Raw genomic sequence first — 19315 nt, 5'->3', positions numbered from 1 at the left:
TCCAGAATTTGTTGTTTTTCCCTTTAATGTTTTTAAGTCCAAAATTAGATAAACACTGGGCCAATGAAGAGAGTGTTTATAATTATAAAGCTAATATTGATCATTTAGCCTAACCTAGTGTATTATAATTTTTGATTGTCAAAATGTATGTAAAAGTTTTGCATTATAATGTCAAATCTTTATCAGTTCATGCCTAACCATTGTGTTTGCGTTTGGTTACAAATGCTATAATTTCTTATATACGTATAAATATATGATGGACAAACTCTATTGTAATGCTCTTGGATGATCGTTTTGCCTCCTTGAAATTAAATGCGCAAGTTTAATTATTTTTTTGATGTTTCATATATAAGCTGAAGACCCCTTCTGGTTAAACCAGCTTTCAGATATTATTATCTATAATCAATGTTTATTCATCACATAGGCCTGTATGTCTGCACAATTTAATACACAAATTAAAATAAATATAAATATACACTTAATTATATATAGGCATGAGCACCTTGACGAAATAGAGACCTAGGTAAGTAGCCTTTGTTAATGTAGCCAATATGGGCGCTTTTAATTTTTGTTTTGAAAATCTGAGATGCCCCTTTTGATGTTTAAAAATTGAGATGCCCCCTCCCCCACACACACTACACACTGAACTGACGATGATACTTGTGAAGTCACCCATGCGATCGCATATAGCATGTTTACACAGGAATAATGATACTTTTAGGGCCTAGCTGAGACTGACCTGATATGAAATGATCAGAACAGATACATGCGTAGGGTAGTGAGGATTCACGTAGATCAGCCCGTGATATTCTGGTCAACCACAAGTCACGTCTGCGCTTGGATAATTCTTCTGTATCTTTGTCCTGATTCTGAATAACTGCCGGTATGCGGTAGAAACTCTTGTCCTCTCTGTCCTCGATTCCCACAGCCAACAATAGCGCAAAAACTGGGCATTGTGTGAATGTGAATGTGATGATATGGCTAACTATTCAACAGTTCAACCACAGCTATTCACTGAACGCGTCTTTGTTTGTCCTCCAAGATGGCGGACCGAAAGTTTGATGACGTATAATGAAAGGACTCTATATAAGAATGATAATTTGTAAACTATATAATGTAAGCCTATCCCTTTACTCTTGCTAGCAGTTGAAAGCTAGGAACAAGGTCCTATCATGCAATGCAGTTAAATCCACGTCTTCAAATGTAAATTTATGTAAATAATGGACTCGGGACTAGGCACATCATCTTACGGTGTTTGAAAGAAATGTTTTTGCATTAATTCTCTTTTCACTTTAGAGGCAGAATTTGTCTTTGCTACTATAAAGTTTGTATATAATTTGTAATCTATCTTAATAAACTATGCCGTGTTTTCTATGCAGTGATGGCCGAGTGGTTAAGGCGTCTGACTAGAAATCAGATGGGATCTTCCCGCGTAGGTTCGAATCCTACTCACTGCGAGAAAATGTGCAGCTTTTAATAGGAAGAAATAGTAAAGTGAACCCCAGGAATTCCTGCACTAGTACATGAGTTTCACAGCAGGATGCAAACATTGCCTTTCTCTCTCTCAATATTCCAGTCATACTTAGCCCTTTCCAAGCAAGGCGTTTTAACAGTTTCTAATGTTTGACAGTCATAACTTCCTCCATTATTGTTTGATCTTAAATTATTTCGATTTATGGAGAATATCTCTGTTTTTCTGCTAAAAATAATTAGAATATAACTAATGTTGATATTAGTGATGTTGTTGTCATGAAGGTCATAAAAATTTATGATTGCTCTATGAGAATGATGATTATTTGCAAACTATAAAATGCTTTCATTAACTCTTGCTGGCATTTGAAAGTTAGCTAGAGCTAGGGTCCTGCCTTACAATGCAGTTAGATTTAAATCTTCATGAGTAAATTTGAGTAAATAGTAGACTCTGAACTTGAGGTACATCATTTTGGAGTTGTACCAACCGTGTGTCACACAATTGTACATAATTCCTTTTGTATATATTATGCTTGTATCTTCGCTCTTCCCTGGCACTAAAACGAACATGAAAATTCATGTCTGCTGTTTTGCTCTGTAACATTGTCTGTCTCTCGAGCATGTTATGACCTGTTGCCTTGAGGTTTTGTATATAAAGGACAGTGTTCCTTAATAAATTAACTCAGTTGATTGCATCCTGCCTTTGAGTTCACAACCCTCTCTCGGCTCGTCACATTGGTGACCCTGGAGTGACTCGCTCCTCCCGCCTCCCCCCCCTCCCTCCACCTCTCACCGTTACTATGACGCTGTCAACGCATACCTTCTGCAGCAGTACTCACCGTCGCCAGCCGCCCGTATAGCAACGCCTTTTCAGCTCTCTCAACAACCGTTGGGAGACCAAAGGGTTTCGCTCACCCTCGGGAAAATGACCAGTATCACTCGCCTGCAACCTGCCGCAGACAGCTCTCCTCGTGAGGTGAACCTACTTCGTGCCCTTATGGACAGCCACTTCATGACTTTCAAAACCTCCATCAACGCCTCCACTCGTGACGAAGAGGACACCTATTTAACTTCAACCGAAGCTGACTTGAATGCTGTAGGACATACACGCCTATGAATGCCGTAGGACATACACGCCTATGAACGCCGTAGGCCTATGAATGCCGTAGGACATGCCTATGAATGCCGTAGGACACACACGCCTATGAATGCCGTAGGACACACTCGCCTATGAATGCCGTAGGACAGGCCTATGAATGCCGTAGGACACACACGCCTATGAATGCCGTAGGACACACTCGCCTACCCCGTGACGAGCCGGAGCGGCAACACAGCCACCCATCATCCACCACTCGCTCGCACCCCAACCATCGAATTCTACAGCCACTCACTGCCGCTAATCGGCGCAGTTTTTACTACTACCTCTCCAGATTCAGGGCACCTATTTAACATGTTCAGAATGTCATTTTTAGAGGGGGAGCCATGTACAAACCGTGTGTCACACAATTGTACATAATTCCTTTTGTATATATTATGCTTGTATCTTCGCTCTTCCCTGGCACTAAAACGAACATGAAAATTCATGTCTGCTGTTTTGCTTTGTAACATTGTCTGTCTCTCGAGCATCTTATGACCTGTTGCCTTGAGGTTTTGTATATAAAGGACAGTGTTCCTTAATAAATTAACTCTGTTGATTGCATCCTGCCTTTGAGTTCTCAACCCTCTCTCGGCTCGTCACAGAGTGCTTGAAAGCCAAGATTTTACATTAATTCTCTTTTAACTTTATGAGCAGAATCCGAACTTGCTGCTTTTTGACTTTTGATGATCTATCTTATTAAAACGAGCATTGTTTTCTATGCAGTGATGGCCGAGTGGTTAAGGCGTCTGACTAGAAATCAGATGGGATCTTCCCGCGTAGGTTCGAATCCTACTCACTGCGAAAAGTGGGCAGATTTTAATCGAGTAAAGTAACATAGCAGTGAACACCGGAGCATGTGTGCCAGTTACGAAATCAGCAGGATTTATAATTCTTGCTTTTATTGGTTTGAATTTCAATTCAATTTTTAAATGTATTTATGATATAATGAGATGTTTTTTGCAAATGGTTATTAAGAACTGAAAAACCAGCAAAAATAATAGCGATAATGCTGTAATAATTGCCATCACAATAAAAATGAAATGACAGAATGATTGTCTGCAAAATATGTAATCTATCTATACTGTCAGCTGAAAGTCACCTTGTAGTATGGGCCATGTCCTGCATTGAAAAGTAGTTAATGTTACACTTTCAAGCATACAGATGGATAAAGAGGTATAACCACCTATTTTGCTTGAAAGAAAAGTTTTACCATGATTTTTCTTATCATATTTAAATCCTGTTTCACTTTTGTTGCATTTAAACGTTTGCATATTTTTGTTGATCTATCAATTCAACTTCTGTAATGTTTTCTAAGCAGTGATGGCCGAGTGGTTAAGGCGTCTGACTAGAAATCAGATGGGATCTTCCCGCGTAGGTTTGAATCCTACTCACTGCGAAAAATGGGCAGTTTTAATCGAGTGAAGTAACATAGCAGTGAACACCGGAGCATGTGTGCCAGTTACGAAATCAGCAGGATTTATAATTCATGCCTTTATTGATTTGAATTTCAATTCAAACTTTAAATGTATTTATGATATAATGAGAAGTTTTTTGCAAATGGTTATTAAGAACTGAAAAACCAGCGAAAATAATAGCGATAATACTGTAATAATTGCCATCGCAATAAAAATGAAATGACAGAATGATTGTCGGCAAAATATGTAATCTATCTATACTGTCAGCTGAAAGTCACCTTGTAGTATGGGCCATGTCCTGCATTGAAAAGTAGTTAATGTTACACTTTCAAGCTTAAAGATGGATAAAGAGGTATAACCACCTATTTTGCTTGAAAGAAAAGTTTTACCATGATTTTTCTTATCATATTTAAATCCTGTTTCACTTTTGTTGCATTTAAACGTTTGCATATTTTTGTTGATCTATCAATTCAACTTCTGTAATGTTTTCTAAGCAGTGATGGCCGAGTGGTTAAGGCGTCTGACTAGAAATCAGATGGGATCTTCCCGCGTAGGTTCGAATCCTACTCACTGCGAGAAAATGGGTAAATTTTAATAGGCAGAAGTGAAATAATAGTGAACGCTGGAATACCTGTGAAATTTCGAGAATTTGGCATGAGGATCCACATTTCACTCTCTCTCTCTTTCTCTCCAAATACGAATACTTCACAAGTACTTTATTTAGTTTCTTGAAGTTTTTATTAAGATTGTACATTACAATTCCTGTCTTTATTTGCTTGACTTTCAGTTAAGCTTTAAATGATTTAATGATTTATCTATAAAACCTATTTTTGTATAAGGTGATTAAAATATGAAAAACATGGCAAAAAATTATTTGATATTGCAGTAATAATGGGCATCACAATAATAATGAAATAATGGTTATATGAGAATTATTGTATACAAAATCTGTAATATTGTATGAAGTCAGATGAAAGTCACGGTAGGGACCTTGTCCTGCATTGAAACAGAAGTTGAAATTACACCTTCAAATGTAAATATGAAGAGATATATCCTCTTATGTTGTTTGAAAGAAAAGTTTTAGCAGGAATTTTTCCATCACATTTGAGATAAGTTTTACCATTGCTGCTGTTAACGGATCTATGATTTTGTTGATCTATCACTTCATCATTTGGAATGTTTTCTAAGCAGTGATGGCCGAGTGGTTAAGGCGTCTGACTAGAAATCAGATGGAATCTTCCCGCGTAGGTTCGAATCCTACTCACTGCGAAAAATGGGCAGTTTTTAATCGAGTGAAGTAACATAACAGTGAACACCGGAGCATGTGTGCCAGTTACGAAATCAGCAGGATTTATAATTCATGCCTTTATTGATTTGAATTTATATTCAAACTTTAAATGTATTTATGATATAATGAGAATTTTTTGCAAATGGTTATTAAGAACTGAAAAACCAGCAAAATTAATAGCGATAATACTGTAATAATTGCCATCGCAATAAAAATGAAATGACAGAATGATTGTCGGCAAAATATGTAATCTATCTATACTGTCAGCTGAAAGTCACCTTGTAGTATGGGCCATGTCCTGCATTGAAAAGTAGTTAATGTTACACTTTCAAGCTTAAAGATGGATGAAGAGGTATAACCACCTATTTTGCTTGAAAGAAAAGTTTTACCATGATTTTTCTTATCATATTTAAATCCTGTTTCACTTTTGTTGCATTTAAACGTTTGCTATTTTTGTTGATCTATCAATTCAACTTGTGAATGTTTTCTAAGCAGTGATGGCCGAGTGGTTAAGGCGTCTGACTAGAAATCAGATGGGATCTTCCCGCGTAGGTTCGAATCCTATTCACTGCGAGAAAATGTGCAGCTTTTAATGGGGAGGAATACTATAGAGAACCTCAGGAGTTCCTGTACTAGTGCAAGAGTTTCACAGCAGGATGCTAACATTGCCTTTCTCTCTCTCCAAATAAGAATACTTCACTAGTACTTTATTTCATTTCTTGAAGTACTTAATAAGTTATACGTTACAATTTGTGACTTTATTTGCTTGACTTTCTATTAAGCTTAAAATGATTTATCTATAAAAGCTTTTTTTGCACATGGTGATTAGAATAATGGAAAACAAGGCTAATAAAATTTGTGATAATGCAGTATTAATGACCATCACAATAATATTGAAATAATGCTTACATGAGAATTATTGTATACAAAATCTGTAATATTTTATGCCGTCGGATGAAAGTCACGGTAGGGATCTTGTCCTGCATTGAAACAGAAGTTAAAATTACACCTTCAAATGTAAATATAAAGAGATATATATCCTCTTATGTTGTTTGAAAGCAAAGTTTTAGCAAGAATTTTCCCATCACATTTGAGATAAGCTTTACCTTTGCTGCTGTTAACGGATCTATGATTTTGTTGATCTATCACTTCATCATTTGGAATGTTTTCTAAGCAGTGATGGCCGAGTGGTTAAGGCGTCTGACTAGAAATCAGATGGGATCTTCCCGCGTAGGTTCGAATCCTACTCACTGCGAGAAAATGTGCAGCTTTTAATGGGGAGGAATACTATAGAGAACCTCAGGAGTTCCTGTACTAGTGCAAGAGTTTCACAGCAGGATGCTAACATTGCCTTTCTCTCTCTCCAAATAAGAATACTTCACTAGTACTTTATTTCATTTCTTGAAGTACTTAATAAGTTATACATTACAATTTGTGACTTTATTTGCTTGACTTTCTCTTAAGCTTAAAATGATTTATCTATAAAAGCTTTTTATGCACATGGTGATTAGAATAATGGAAAACAAGGCTAATAAAATTTGTGATAATGCAGTATTAATGACCATCACAATAATATTGAAATAATGCTTACATGAGAATTATTGTATACAAAATCTGTAATATTTTATGCCGTCGGATGAAAGTCACGGTAGGGATCTTGTCCTGCATTGAAACAGAAGTTAAAATTACACCTTCAAATGTAAATATAAAGAGATATATATCCTCTTATGTTGTTTGAAAGCAAAGTTTTAGCAAGAATTTTCCCATCACATTTGAGATAAGTTTTACCTTTGCTGCTGTTAACGGATCTATGATTTTGTTGATCTATCACTTCATCATTTGGAATATTTTCTAAGCAGTGATGGCCGAGTGGTTAAGGCGTCTGACTAGAAATCAGATGGGATCTTCCCGCATAGGTTCGAATCCTACTCACTGCGAAAAATGGGCAGTTTTAATCGAGTGAAGTAACATAGCAGTGAACACTGGAGCATGTGTGCCAGTTACGAAATCAGCAGGATTTATAATTCATGCCTTTATTGATTTGAATTTCAATTCAAACTTTAAATGTATTTATGATATAATGAGAAGTTTTTTGCAAATGGTTATTAAGAACTGAAAAACCAGCGAAAATAATAGCGATAATACTGTAATAATTGCCATCGCAATAAAAATGAAATGACAGAATGATTGTCGGCAAAATATGTAATCTATCTATACTGTCAGCTGAAAGTCACCTTGTAGTATGGGCCATGTCCTGCATTGAAAAGTAGTTAATGTTACACTTTCAAGCTTAAAGATGGATAAAGAGGTATAACCACCTATTTTGCTTGAAAGAAAAGTTTTACCATGATTTTTCTTATCATATTTAAATCCTGTTTCACTTATGTTGCATTTAAACGTTTGCATATTTTTGTTGATCTATCAATTCAACTTCTGTAATGTTTTCTAAGCAGTGATGGCCGAGTGGTTAAGGCGTCTGACTAGAAATCAGATGGGATCTTCCCGCGTAGGTTCGAATCCTACTCACTGCGAGAAAATGGGTAAATTTTAATAGGGAGAAGTGAAATAATAGTGAACGCTGGAATACCTGTGAAATTTCGAGAATTTGGCATGAGGATCCACATTTCACTCTCTCTCTCTCTCTCCAAATACGAATACTTCACAAGTACTTTATTTAGTTTCTTGAAGTTTTTATTAAGATTGTACATTACAATTCCTGTCTTTATTTGCTTGACTTTCAGTTAAGCTTTAAATGATTTAATGATTTATCTATAAAACCTATTTTTGTATAAGGTGATTAAAATATGAAAAACATGGCAAAAAATTATTTGATATTGCAGTAATAATGGGCATCACAATAATAATGAAATAATGGTTATATGAGAATTATTGTATACAAAATCTGTAATATTCTATGACGTCAGCTGTTAACGGTTCCATGATTTTGTTGATCTATCAAGTCAACATCTGTAATGTTTTCTATGCAGTGATGGCCGAGTGGTTAAGGCGTCTGACTAGAAATCAGATGGGATCTTCCCGCGTAGGTTCGAATCCTACTCACTGCGAGAAAATGTGCAGCTTTTAATGGGGAGGAATACTATAGAGAACCTCAGGAGTTCCTGTACTAGTGCAAGAGTTTCACAGCAGGATGCTAACATTGCCTTTCTCTCTCTCCAAATAAGAATACTTCACTAGTACTTTATTTCATTTCTTGAAGTACTTAATAAGTTATACATTACAATTTGTGACTTTATTTGCTTGACTTTCTATTAAGCTTAAAATGATTTATCTATAAAAGCTTTTTTTGCACATGGTGATTAGAATAATGGAAAACAAGGCTAATAAAATTTGTGATAATGCAGTATTAATGACCATCACAATAATATTGAAATAATGCTTACATGAGAATTATTGTATACAAAATCTGTAATATTTTATGCCGTCGGATGAAAGTCACGGTAGGGATCTTGTCCTGCATTGAAACAGAAGTTAAAATTACACCTTCAAATGTAAATATAAAGAGATATATATCCTCTTATGTTGTTTGAAAGCAAAGTTTTAGCAAGAATTTTCCCATCACATTTGAGATAAGTTTTACCTTTGCTGCTGTTAACGGATCTATGATTTTGTTGATCTATCACTTCATCATTTGGAATGTTTTCTAAGCAGTGATGGCCGAGTGGTTAAGGCGTCTGACTAGAAATCAGATGGGATCTTCCCGCGTAGGTTCGAATCCTACTCACTGCGAAAAATGGGCAGTTTTAATCGAGTGAAGTAACATAGCAGTGAACACTGGAGCATGTGTGCCAGTTACGAAATCAGCAGGATTTATAATTCATGCCTTTATTGATTTGAATTTCAATTCAAACTTTAAATGTATTTATGATATAATGAGAAGTTTTTTGCAAATGGTTATTAAGAACTGAAAAACCAGCGAAAATAATAGCGATAATACTGTAATAATTGCCATCGCAATAAAAATTAAATGACAGAATGATTGTCGGCAAAATATGTAATCTATCTATACTGTCAGCTGAAAGTCACCTTGTAGTATGGGCCATGTCCTGCATTGAAAAGTAGTTAATGTTACACTTTCAAGCTTAAAGATGGATAAAGAGGTATAACCACCTATTTTGCTTGAAAGAAAAGTTTTACCATGATTTTTCTTATCATATTTAAATCCTGTTTCACTTTTGTTGCATTTAAACGTTTGCATATTTTTGTTGATCTATCAATTCAACTTCTGTAATGTTTTCTAAGCAGTGATGGCCGAGTGGTTAAGGCGTCTGACTAGAAATCAGATGGGATCTTCCCGCGTAGGTTCGAATCCTACTCACTGCGAGAAAATGGGTAAATTTTAATAGGCAGAAGTGAAATAATAGTGAACGCTGGAATACCTGTGAAATTTCGAGAATTTGGCATGAGGATCCACATTTCACTCTCTCTCTCTCTCTCTCTCCAAATACGAATACTTCACAAGTACTTTATTTAGTTTCTTGAAGTTTTTATTAAGATTGTACATTACAATTCCTGTCTTTATTTGCTTGACTTTCAGTTAAGCTTTAAATGATTTAATGATTTATCTATAAAACCTATTTTTGTATAAGGTGATTAAAATATGAAAAACATGGCAAAAAATTATTTGATATTGCAGTAATAATGGGCATCACAATAATAATGAAATAATGGTTATATGAGAATTATTGTATACAAAATCTGTAATATTCTATGACGTCAGCTGTTAACGGTTCCATGATTTTGTTGATCTATCAAGTCAACATCTGTAATGTTTTCTATGCAGTAATGGCCGAGTGGTTAAGGCGTCTGACTAGAAATCAGATGGGATCTTCCCGCGTAGGTTCGAATCCTACTCACTGCGAGAAAATGTGCAGCTTTTAATGGGGAGGAATACTATAGAGAACCTCAGGAGTTCCTGTACTAGTGCAAGAGTTTCACAGCAGGATGCTAACATTGCCTTTCTCTCTCTCCAAATAAGAATACTTCACTAGTACTTTATTTCATTTCTTGAAGTACTTAATAAGTTATACATTACAATTTGTGACTTTATTTGCTTGACTTTCTCTTAAGCTTAAAATGATTTATCTATAAAAGCTTTTTTTGCACATGGTGATTAGAATAATGGAAAACAAGGCTAATAAAATTTGTGATAATGCAGTATTAATGACCATCACAATAATATTGAAATAATGCTTACATGAGAATTATTGTATACAAAATCTGTAATATTTTATGCCGTCGGATGAAAGTCACGGTAGGGATCTTGTCCTGCATTGAAACAGAAGTTAAAATTACACCTTCAAATGTAAATATAAAGAGATATATATCCTCTTATGTTGTTTGAAAGCAAAGTTTTAGCAAGAATTTTCCCATCACATTTGAGATAAGTTTTACCTTTGCTGCTGTTAACGGATCTATGATTTGTTGATCTATCACTTCATCATTTGGAATGTTTTCTAAGCAGTGATGGCCGAGTGGTTAAGGCGTCTGACTAGAAATCAGATGGGATCTTCCCGCGCAGGTTCGAATCCTACTCACTGCGAAAAATGGGCAGTTTTAATCGAGTGAAGTAACATAGCAGTGAACACTGGAGCATGTGTGCCAGTTACGAAATCAGCAGGATTTATAATTCATGCCTTTATTGATTTGAATTTCAATTCAAACTTTAAATGTATTTATGATATAATGAGAAGTTTTTTGCAAATGGTTATTAAGAACTGAAAAACCAGCGAAAATAATAGCGATAATACTGTAATAATTGCCATCGCAATAAAAATGAAATGACAGAATGATTGTCGGCAAAATATGTAATCTATCTGTACTGTCAGCTGAAAGTCACCTTGTAGTATGGGCCATGTCCTGCATTGAAAAGTAGTTAATGTTACACTTTCAAGCTTAAAGATGGATAAAAAGGTATAACCACCTATTTTGCTTGAAAGAAAAGTTTTACCATGATTTTTCTTATCATATTTAAATCCTGTTTCACTTTTGTTGCATTTAAACGTTTGCATATTTTTGTTGATCTATCAATTCAACTTCTGTAATGTTTTCTAAGCAGTGATGGCCGAGTGGTTAAGGCGTCTGACTAGAAATCAGATGGGATCTTCCCGCGTAGGTTCGAATCCTACTCACTGCGAGAAAATGGGTAAATTTTAATAGGCAGAAGTGAAATAATAGTGAACGCTGGAATACCTGTGAAATTTCGAGAATTTGGCATGAGGATCCACATTTCACTCTCTCTCTCTCTCTCTCTCCAAATACGAATACTTCACAAGTACTTTATTTAGTTTCTTGAAGTTTTTATTAAGATTGTACATTACAATTCCTATCTTTATTTGCTTGACTTTCAGTTAAGCTTTAAATGATTTAATGATTTATCTATAAAACCTATTTTTGTATAAGGTGATTAAAATATGAAAAACATGGCAAACAATTATTTGATATTGCAGTAATAATGGGCATCACAATAATAATGAAATAATGGTTATATGAGAATTATTGTATACAAAATCTGTAATATTCTATGACGTCAGCTGTTAACGGTTCCATGATTTTGTTGATCTATCAAGTCAACATATGTAATGTTTTCTATGCAGTGATGGCCGAGTGGTTAAGGCGTCTGACTAGAAATCAGATGGGATCTTCCCGCGTAGGTTCGAATCCTACTCACTGCGAGAAAATGTGCAGCTTTTAATGGGGAGGAATACTATAGAGAACCTCAGGAGTTCCTGTACTAGTGCAAGAGTTTCACAGCAGGATGCTAACATTGCCTTTCTCTCTCTCCAAATAAGAATACTTCACTAGTACTTTATTTCATTTCTTGAAGTACTTAATAAGTTATACATTACAATTTGTGACCTTATTTGCTTGACTTTCTATTAAGCTTAAAATGATTTATCTATAAAAGCTTTTTTTGCACATGGTGATTAGAATAATGGAAAACAAGGCTAATAAAATTTGTGATAATGCAGTATTAATGACCATCACAATAATATTGAAATAATGCTTACATGAGAATTATTGTATACAAAATCTGTAATATTTTATGCCGTCGGATGAAAGTCACGGTAGGGATCTTGTCCTGCATTGAAACAGAAGTTAAAATTACACCTTCAAATGTAAATATAAAGAGATATATATCCTCTTATGTTGTTTGAAAGCAAAGTTTTAGCAAGAATTTTCCCATCACATTTGAGATAAGTTTTACCTTTGCTGCTGTTAACGGATCTATGATTTTGTTGATCTATCACTTCATCATTTGGAATGTTTTCTAAGCAGTGATGGCCGAGTGGTTAAGGCGTCTGACTAGAAATCAGATGGGATCTTCCCGCGTAGGTTCGAATCCTACTCACTGCGAAAAATGGGCAGTTTTAATCGAGTGAAGTAACATAGCAGTGAACACTGGAGCATGTGTGCCAGTTAGGAAATCAGCAGGATTTATAATTCATGCCTTTATTGATTTGAATTTCAATTCAAACTTTAAATGTATTTATGATATAATGAGAAGTTTTTTGCAAATGGTTATTAAGAACTGAAAAACCAGCGAAAATAATAGCGATAATACTGTAATAATTGCCATCGCAATAAAAATTAAATGACAGAATGATTGTCGGCAAAATATGTAATCTATCTATACTGTCAGCTGAAAGTCACCTTGTAGTATGGGCCATGTCCTGCATTGAAAAGTAGTTAATGTTACACTTTCAAGCTTAAAGATGGATAAAGAGGTATAACCACCTATTTTGCTTGAAAGAAAAGTTTTACCATGATTTTTCTTATCATATTTAAATCCTGTTTCACTTTTGTTGCATTTAAACGTTTGCATATTTTTGTTGATCTATCAATTCAACTTCTGTAATGTTTTTTAAACAGTGATGGCCGAGTGGTTAAGGCGTCTGACTAGAAATCAGATGGGATCTTCCCGCGTAGGTTCGAATCCTACTCACTGCGAGAAAATGGGTAAATTTTAATAGGCAGAAGTGAAATAATAGTGAACGCTGGGATACCTGTGAAATTTCGAGAATTTGCCATGAGGATCCACATTTTCTCTCTCTCTCTCTCCAAATACGAATACTTCACAAGTACTTTATTTAGTTTCTTGAAGTTTTTATTAAGATTGTACATTACAATTCCTGTCTTTATTTGCTTGACTTTCAGTTAAGCTTTAAATGATTTAATGATTTATCTATAAAACCTATTTTTCTATAAGGTGATTAAAATATGAAAAACATGGCAAAAAATTATTTGATATTGCAGTAATAATGGGCATCACAATAATAATGAAATAATGGTTATATGAGAATTATTGTATACAAAATCTGTAATATTCTATGACGTCAGCTGTTAACGGTTCCATGATTTTCTTGATCTATCAAGTCAACATCTGTAATGTTTTCTATGCAGTGATGGCCGAGTGGTTAAGGCGTCTGACTAGAAATCAGATGGGATCTTCCCGCGTAGGTTCGAATCCTACTCACTGCGAGAAAATGTGCAGCTTTTAATGGGGAGGAATACTATAGAGAACCTCAGGAGTTCCTGTACTAGTGCAAGAGTTTCACAGCAGGATGCTAACATTGCCTTTCTCTCTCTCCAAATAAGAATACTTCACTAGTACTTTATTTCATTTCTTGAAGTACTTAATAAGTTATACATTACAATTTGTGACTTTATTTGCTTGACTTTCTCTTAAGCTTAAAATAATTTATCTATAAAAGCTTTTTTTGCACATGGTGATTAGAATAATGGAAAACAAGGCTAATAAAATTTGTGATAATGCAGTATTAATGACCATCACAATAATATTGAAATAATGCTTACATGAGAATTATTGTATACAAAATCTGTAATATTTTATGCCGTCGGATGAAAGTCACGGTAGGGATCTTGTCCTGCATTGAAACAGAAGTTAAAATTACACCTTCAAATGTAAATATAAAGAGATATATATCCTCTTATATTGTTTGAAAGCAAAGTTTTAGCAAGAATTTTCCCATCACATTTGAGATAAGTTTTACCTTTGCTGCTGTTAACGGATCTATGATTTTGTTGATCTATCACTTCATCATTTGGAATGTTTTCTAAGCAGTGATGGCCGAGTGGTTAAGGCGTCTGACTAGAAATCAGATGGGATCTTCCCGCGTAGGTTCGAATCCTACTCACTGCGAAAAATGGGCAGTTTTAATCGAGTGAAGTAACATAGCAGTGAACACTGGAGCATGTGTGCCAGTTACGAAATCAGCAGGATTTATAATTCATGCCTTTATTGATTTGAATTTCAATTCAAACTTTAAATGTATTTATGATATAATGAGAAGTTTTTTGCAAATGGTTATTAAGAACTGAAAAACCAGCGAAAATAATAGCGATAATACTGTAATAATTGCCATCGCAATAAAAATGAAATGACAGAATGATTGTCGGCAAAATATGTAATCTATCTATACTGTCAGCTGAAAGTCACCTTGTAGTATGGGCCATGTCCTGCATTGAAAAGTAGTTAATGTTACACTTTCAAGCTTAAAGATGGATAAAGAGGTATAACCACCTATTTTGCTTGAAAGAAAAGTTTTACCATGATTTTTCTTATCATATTTAAATCCTGTTTCACTTTTGTTGCATTTAAACGTTTGCATATTTTTGTTGATCTATCAATTCAACTTCTGTAATGTTTTCTAAGCAGTGATGGCCGAGTGGTTAAGGCGTCTGACTAGAAATCAGATGGGATCTTCCCGCGTAGGTTCGAATCCTACTCACTGCGAGAAAATGGGTAAATTTTAATAGGCAGAAGTGAAATAATAGTGAACGCTGGAATACCTGTGAAATTTCGAGAATTTGGCATGAGGATCCACATTTCACTCTCTCTCTCTCTCTCTCTCTCTCTCCAAATACGAATACTTCACAAGTACTTTATTTAGTTTCTTGAAGTTTTTATTAAGATTGTACATTACAATTCCTGTCTTTATTTGCTTGACTTTCAGTTAAGCTTTAAATGATTTAATGATTTATCTATAAAACCTATTTTTGTATAAGGTGATTAAAATATGAAAAACATGGCAAAAAATTATTTGATATTGCAGTAATAATGGGCATCACAATAATAATGAAATAATGGTTATATGAGAATTATTGTATACAAAATCTGTAATATTCTATGACGTCAGCTGTTAACGGTTCCATGATTTTGTTGATCTATCAAGTCAACATCTGTAATGTTTTCTATGCAGTGATGGCCGAGTGGTTAAGGCGTCTGACTAGAAATCAGATGGGATCTTCCCGCGTAGGTTCGAATCCTACTCACTGCGAGAAAATGTGCAGCTTTTAATGGGGAGGAATACTATAGAGAACCTCAGGAGTTCCTGTACTAGTGCAAGAGTTTCACAGCAGGATGCTAACATTGCCTTTCTCTCTCTCCAAATAAGAATACTTCACTAGTACTTTATTTCATTTCTTGAAGTACTTAATAAGTTATACATTACAATTTGTGACTTTATTTGCTTGACTTTCTCTTAAGCTTAAAATGATTTATCTATAAAAGCTTTTTTTGCACATGGTGATTAGAATAATGGAAAACAAGGCTAATAAAATTTGTGATAATGCAGTATTAATGACCATCACAATAATATTGAAATAATGCTTACATGAGAATTATTGTATACAAAATCTGTAATATTTTATGCCGTCGGATGAAAGTCACGGTAGGGATCTTGTCCTGCATTGAAACAGAAGTTAAAATTACACCTTCAAATGTAAATATAAAGAGATATATATCCTCTTATGTTGTTTGAAAGCAAAGTTTTAGCAAGAATTTTCCCATCACATTTGAGATAAGTTTTACCTTTGCTGCTGTTAACGGATCTATGATTTTGTTGATCTATCACTTCATCATTTGGAATATTTTCTAAGCAGTGATGGCCGAGTGGTTAAGGCGTCTGACTAGAAATCAGATGGGATCTTCCCGCATAGGTTCGAATCCTACTCACTGCGAAAAATGGGCAGTTTTAATCGAGTGAAGTAACATAGCAGTGAACACTGGAGCATGTGTGCCAGTTACGAAATCAGCAGGATTCATAATTCATGCCTTTATTGATTTGAATTTCAATTCAAACTTTAAATGTATTTATGATATAATGAGAAGTTTTTTGCAAATGGTTATTAAGAACTGAAAAACCAGCGAAAATAATAGCGATAATACTGTAATAATTGCCATCGCAATAAAAATTAAATGACAGAATGATTGTCGGCAAAATATGTAATCTATCTATACTGTCAGCTGAAAGTCACCTTGTAGTATGGGCCATGTCCTGCATTGAAAAGTAGTTAATGTTACACTTTCAAGCTTAAAGATGGATAAAGAGGTATAACCACCTATTTTGCTTGAAAGAAAGTTTTACCATGATTTTTCTTATCATATTTAAATCCTGTTTCACTTATGTTGCATTTAAACGTTTGCATATTTTTGTTGATCTATCAATTCAACTTCTGTAATGTTTTCCAAGCAGTGATGGCCGAGTGGTTAAGGCGTCTGACTAGAAATCAGATGGGATCTTCCCGCGTAGGTTCGAATCCTACTCACTGCGAGAAAATGGGTAAATTTTAATAGGGAGAAGTGAAATAATAGTGAACGCTGGAATACCTGTGAAATTTCGAGAATTTGGCATGAGGATCCACATTTCACTCTCTCTCTCTCTCTCCAAATACGAATACTTCACAAGTACTTTATTTAGTTTCTTGAAGTTTTTATTAAGATTGTACATTACAATTCCTGTCTTTATTTGCTTGACTTTCAGTTAAGCTTTAAATGATTTAATGATTTATCTATAAAACCTATTTTTGTATAAGGTGATTAAAATATGAAAAACATGGCAAAAAATGATTTGATATTGCAGTAATAATGGGCATCACAATAATAATGAAATAATGGTTATATGAGAATTATTGTATACAAAATCTGTAATATTCTATGACGTCAGCTGTTAACGGTTCCATGATTTTGTTGATCTATCAAGTCAACATCTGTAATGTTTTCTATGCAGTGATGGCCGAGTGGTTAAGGCGTCTGACTAGAAATCAGATGGGATCTTCCCGCGTAGGTTCGAATCCTACTCACTGCGAGAAAATGTGCAGCTTTTAATGGGGAGGAATACTATAGAGAACCTCAGGAGTTCCTGTACTAGTGCAAGAGTTTCACAGCAGGATGCTAACATTGTCTTTCTCTCTCTCCAAATAAGAATACTTCACTAGTACTTTATTTCATTTCTTGAAGTACTTAATAAGTTATACATTACAATTTGTGACTTTATTTGCTTGACTTTCTATTAAGCTTAAAATGATTTATCTATAAAAGCTTTTTTTGCACATGGTGATTAGAATAATGGAAAACAAGGCTAATAAAATTTGTGATAATGCAGTATTAATGACCATCACAATAATATTGAAATAATGCTTACATGAGAATTATTGTATACAAAATCTGTAATATTTTATGCCGTCGGATGAAAGTCACGGTAGGGATCTTGTCCTGCATTGAAACAGAAGTTAAAATTACACCTTCAAATGTAAATATAAAGAGATATATATCCTCTTATGTTGTTTGAAAGCAAAGTTTTAGCAAGAATTTTCCCATCACATTTGAGATAAGTTTTACCTTTGCTGCTGTTAACGGATCTATGATTTTGTTGATCTATCACTTCATCATTTGGAATGTTTTCTAAGCAGTGATGGCCGAGTGGTTAAGGCGTCTGACTAGAAATCAGATGGGATCTTCCCGCGTAGGTTCGAATCCTACTCACTGCGAAAAATGGGCAGTTTTAATCGAGTGAAGTAACATAGCAGTGAACACTGGAGCATGTGTGCCAGTTACGAAATCAGCAGGATTTATAATTCATGCCTTTATTGATTTGAATTTCAATTCAAACTTTAAATGTATTTATGATATAATGAGAAGTTTTTTGCAAATGGTTATTAAGAACTGAAAAACCAGCGAAAATAATAGCGATAATACTGTAATAATTGCCATCGCAATAAAAATGAAATGACAGAATGATTGTCGGCAAAATATGTAATCTATCTATACTGTCAGCTGAAAGTCACCTTGTAGTATGGGCCATGTCCTGCATTGAAAAGTAGTTAATGTTACACTTTCAAGCTTAAAGATGGATAAAGAGGTATAACCACCTATTTTGCTTGAAAGAAAAGTTTTACCATGATTTTTCTTATCATATTTAAATCCTGTTTCACTTTTGTTGCATTTAAACGTTTGCATATTTTTGTTGATCTATCAATTCAACTTCTGTAATGTTTTCTAAGCAGTGATGGCCGAGTGGTTAAGGCGTCTGACTAGAAATCAGATGGGATCTTCCCGCGTAGGTTCGAATCCTACTCACTGCGAGAAAATGGGTAAATTTTAATAGGCAGAAGTGAAATAATAGTGAATGCTGGAATACCTGTGAAATTTCGAGAATTTGGCATGAGGATCCACATTTCACTCTCTCTCTCTCTCTCTCTCTCTCTCTCCAAATACGAATACTTCACAAGTACTTTATTTAGTTTCTTGAAGTTTTTATTAAGATTGTACATTACAATTCCTATCTTTATTTGCTTGACTTTCAGTTAAGCTTTAAATGATTTAATGATTTATTTATAAAACCTATTTTTGTATAAGGTGATTAAAATATGAAAAATATGGCAAACAATTATTTGATATTGCAGTAATAATGGGCATCACAATAATAATGAAATAATGGTTATATGAGAATTATTGTATACAAAATCTGTAATATTCTATGACGTCAGCTGTTAACGGTTCCATGATTTTGTTGATCTATCAAGTCAACATCTGTAATGTTTTCTATGCAGTGATGGCCGAGTGGTTAAGGCGTCTGACTAGAAATCAGATGGGATCTTCCCGCGTAGGTTCGAATCCTACTCACTGCGAGAAAATGTGCAGCTTTTAATGGGGAGGAATACTATAGAGAACCTAAGGAGTTC

At 34.6% G+C, this 19315-nt stretch overlaps 28 non-coding genes across 28 annotated transcripts; all 28 read left to right on the top strand.

Annotated features, from left to right (window-relative positions):
* Positions 1-1375: 1375 nt before the first annotated feature.
* On the top strand, positions 1376-1457 carry TRNAS-AGA (transfer RNA serine (anticodon AGA)). Its single transcript has one exon. It is a non-coding gene; the product is annotated as a tRNA-Ser (tRNA).
* Positions 1458-3327: 1870 nt separating this feature from the next.
* On the top strand, positions 3328-3409 carry TRNAS-AGA (transfer RNA serine (anticodon AGA)). The gene has a single exon. It is a non-coding gene; the product is annotated as a tRNA-Ser (tRNA).
* A 513-nt stretch (positions 3410-3922) lies between these two features.
* TRNAS-AGA (transfer RNA serine (anticodon AGA)) lies at positions 3923-4004 on the top strand. Its single transcript has one exon. It is a non-coding gene; the product is annotated as a tRNA-Ser (tRNA).
* A 512-nt stretch (positions 4005-4516) lies between these two features.
* Positions 4517-4598, top strand: TRNAS-AGA (transfer RNA serine (anticodon AGA)). Its single transcript has one exon. It is a non-coding gene; the product is annotated as a tRNA-Ser (tRNA).
* Positions 4599-5210: 612 nt separating this feature from the next.
* On the top strand, positions 5211-5292 carry TRNAS-AGA (transfer RNA serine (anticodon AGA)). Its single transcript has one exon. It is a non-coding gene; the product is annotated as a tRNA-Ser (tRNA).
* Positions 5293-5802: 510 nt separating this feature from the next.
* TRNAS-AGA (transfer RNA serine (anticodon AGA)) lies at positions 5803-5884 on the top strand. The gene has a single exon. It is a non-coding gene; the product is annotated as a tRNA-Ser (tRNA).
* Positions 5885-6484: 600 nt separating this feature from the next.
* On the top strand, positions 6485-6566 carry TRNAS-AGA (transfer RNA serine (anticodon AGA)). Its single transcript has one exon. It is a non-coding gene; the product is annotated as a tRNA-Ser (tRNA).
* A 600-nt stretch (positions 6567-7166) lies between these two features.
* On the top strand, positions 7167-7248 carry TRNAS-AGA (transfer RNA serine (anticodon AGA)). Its single transcript has one exon. It is a non-coding gene; the product is annotated as a tRNA-Ser (tRNA).
* Positions 7249-7760: 512 nt separating this feature from the next.
* On the top strand, positions 7761-7842 carry TRNAS-AGA (transfer RNA serine (anticodon AGA)). The gene has a single exon. It is a non-coding gene; the product is annotated as a tRNA-Ser (tRNA).
* A 452-nt stretch (positions 7843-8294) lies between these two features.
* TRNAS-AGA (transfer RNA serine (anticodon AGA)) lies at positions 8295-8376 on the top strand. The gene has a single exon. It is a non-coding gene; the product is annotated as a tRNA-Ser (tRNA).
* A 600-nt stretch (positions 8377-8976) lies between these two features.
* On the top strand, positions 8977-9058 carry TRNAS-AGA (transfer RNA serine (anticodon AGA)). The gene has a single exon. It is a non-coding gene; the product is annotated as a tRNA-Ser (tRNA).
* A 512-nt stretch (positions 9059-9570) lies between these two features.
* TRNAS-AGA (transfer RNA serine (anticodon AGA)) lies at positions 9571-9652 on the top strand. Its single transcript has one exon. It is a non-coding gene; the product is annotated as a tRNA-Ser (tRNA).
* A 456-nt stretch (positions 9653-10108) lies between these two features.
* TRNAS-AGA (transfer RNA serine (anticodon AGA)) lies at positions 10109-10190 on the top strand. Its single transcript has one exon. It is a non-coding gene; the product is annotated as a tRNA-Ser (tRNA).
* A 599-nt stretch (positions 10191-10789) lies between these two features.
* On the top strand, positions 10790-10871 carry TRNAS-AGA (transfer RNA serine (anticodon AGA)). Its single transcript has one exon. It is a non-coding gene; the product is annotated as a tRNA-Ser (tRNA).
* Positions 10872-11383: 512 nt separating this feature from the next.
* On the top strand, positions 11384-11465 carry TRNAS-AGA (transfer RNA serine (anticodon AGA)). Its single transcript has one exon. It is a non-coding gene; the product is annotated as a tRNA-Ser (tRNA).
* A 456-nt stretch (positions 11466-11921) lies between these two features.
* Positions 11922-12003, top strand: TRNAS-AGA (transfer RNA serine (anticodon AGA)). Its single transcript has one exon. It is a non-coding gene; the product is annotated as a tRNA-Ser (tRNA).
* Positions 12004-12603: 600 nt separating this feature from the next.
* TRNAS-AGA (transfer RNA serine (anticodon AGA)) lies at positions 12604-12685 on the top strand. The gene has a single exon. It is a non-coding gene; the product is annotated as a tRNA-Ser (tRNA).
* Positions 12686-13197: 512 nt separating this feature from the next.
* TRNAS-AGA (transfer RNA serine (anticodon AGA)) lies at positions 13198-13279 on the top strand. The gene has a single exon. It is a non-coding gene; the product is annotated as a tRNA-Ser (tRNA).
* Positions 13280-13728: 449 nt separating this feature from the next.
* On the top strand, positions 13729-13810 carry TRNAS-AGA (transfer RNA serine (anticodon AGA)). The gene has a single exon. It is a non-coding gene; the product is annotated as a tRNA-Ser (tRNA).
* A 600-nt stretch (positions 13811-14410) lies between these two features.
* Positions 14411-14492, top strand: TRNAS-AGA (transfer RNA serine (anticodon AGA)). Its single transcript has one exon. It is a non-coding gene; the product is annotated as a tRNA-Ser (tRNA).
* Positions 14493-15004: 512 nt separating this feature from the next.
* On the top strand, positions 15005-15086 carry TRNAS-AGA (transfer RNA serine (anticodon AGA)). Its single transcript has one exon. It is a non-coding gene; the product is annotated as a tRNA-Ser (tRNA).
* A 462-nt stretch (positions 15087-15548) lies between these two features.
* Positions 15549-15630, top strand: TRNAS-AGA (transfer RNA serine (anticodon AGA)). Its single transcript has one exon. It is a non-coding gene; the product is annotated as a tRNA-Ser (tRNA).
* A 600-nt stretch (positions 15631-16230) lies between these two features.
* On the top strand, positions 16231-16312 carry TRNAS-AGA (transfer RNA serine (anticodon AGA)). Its single transcript has one exon. It is a non-coding gene; the product is annotated as a tRNA-Ser (tRNA).
* Positions 16313-16823: 511 nt separating this feature from the next.
* On the top strand, positions 16824-16905 carry TRNAS-AGA (transfer RNA serine (anticodon AGA)). The gene has a single exon. It is a non-coding gene; the product is annotated as a tRNA-Ser (tRNA).
* Positions 16906-17357: 452 nt separating this feature from the next.
* TRNAS-AGA (transfer RNA serine (anticodon AGA)) lies at positions 17358-17439 on the top strand. Its single transcript has one exon. It is a non-coding gene; the product is annotated as a tRNA-Ser (tRNA).
* Positions 17440-18039: 600 nt separating this feature from the next.
* Positions 18040-18121, top strand: TRNAS-AGA (transfer RNA serine (anticodon AGA)). Its single transcript has one exon. It is a non-coding gene; the product is annotated as a tRNA-Ser (tRNA).
* Positions 18122-18633: 512 nt separating this feature from the next.
* TRNAS-AGA (transfer RNA serine (anticodon AGA)) lies at positions 18634-18715 on the top strand. Its single transcript has one exon. It is a non-coding gene; the product is annotated as a tRNA-Ser (tRNA).
* A 464-nt stretch (positions 18716-19179) lies between these two features.
* Positions 19180-19261, top strand: TRNAS-AGA (transfer RNA serine (anticodon AGA)). Its single transcript has one exon. It is a non-coding gene; the product is annotated as a tRNA-Ser (tRNA).
* The last annotated feature ends 54 nt before the right edge of the window (positions 19262-19315 follow it).

This window comes from Palaemon carinicauda, chromosome 31, assembly GCF_036898095.1.
Source record: "Palaemon carinicauda isolate YSFRI2023 chromosome 31, ASM3689809v2, whole genome shotgun sequence".
Lineage (NCBI taxonomy): Eukaryota > Metazoa > Arthropoda > Malacostraca > Decapoda > Palaemonidae > Palaemon > Palaemon carinicauda.
The sequence above is the reverse complement of the archived record's forward strand: the minus strand, read 5'-3'. Positions and strand labels throughout refer to the sequence as shown.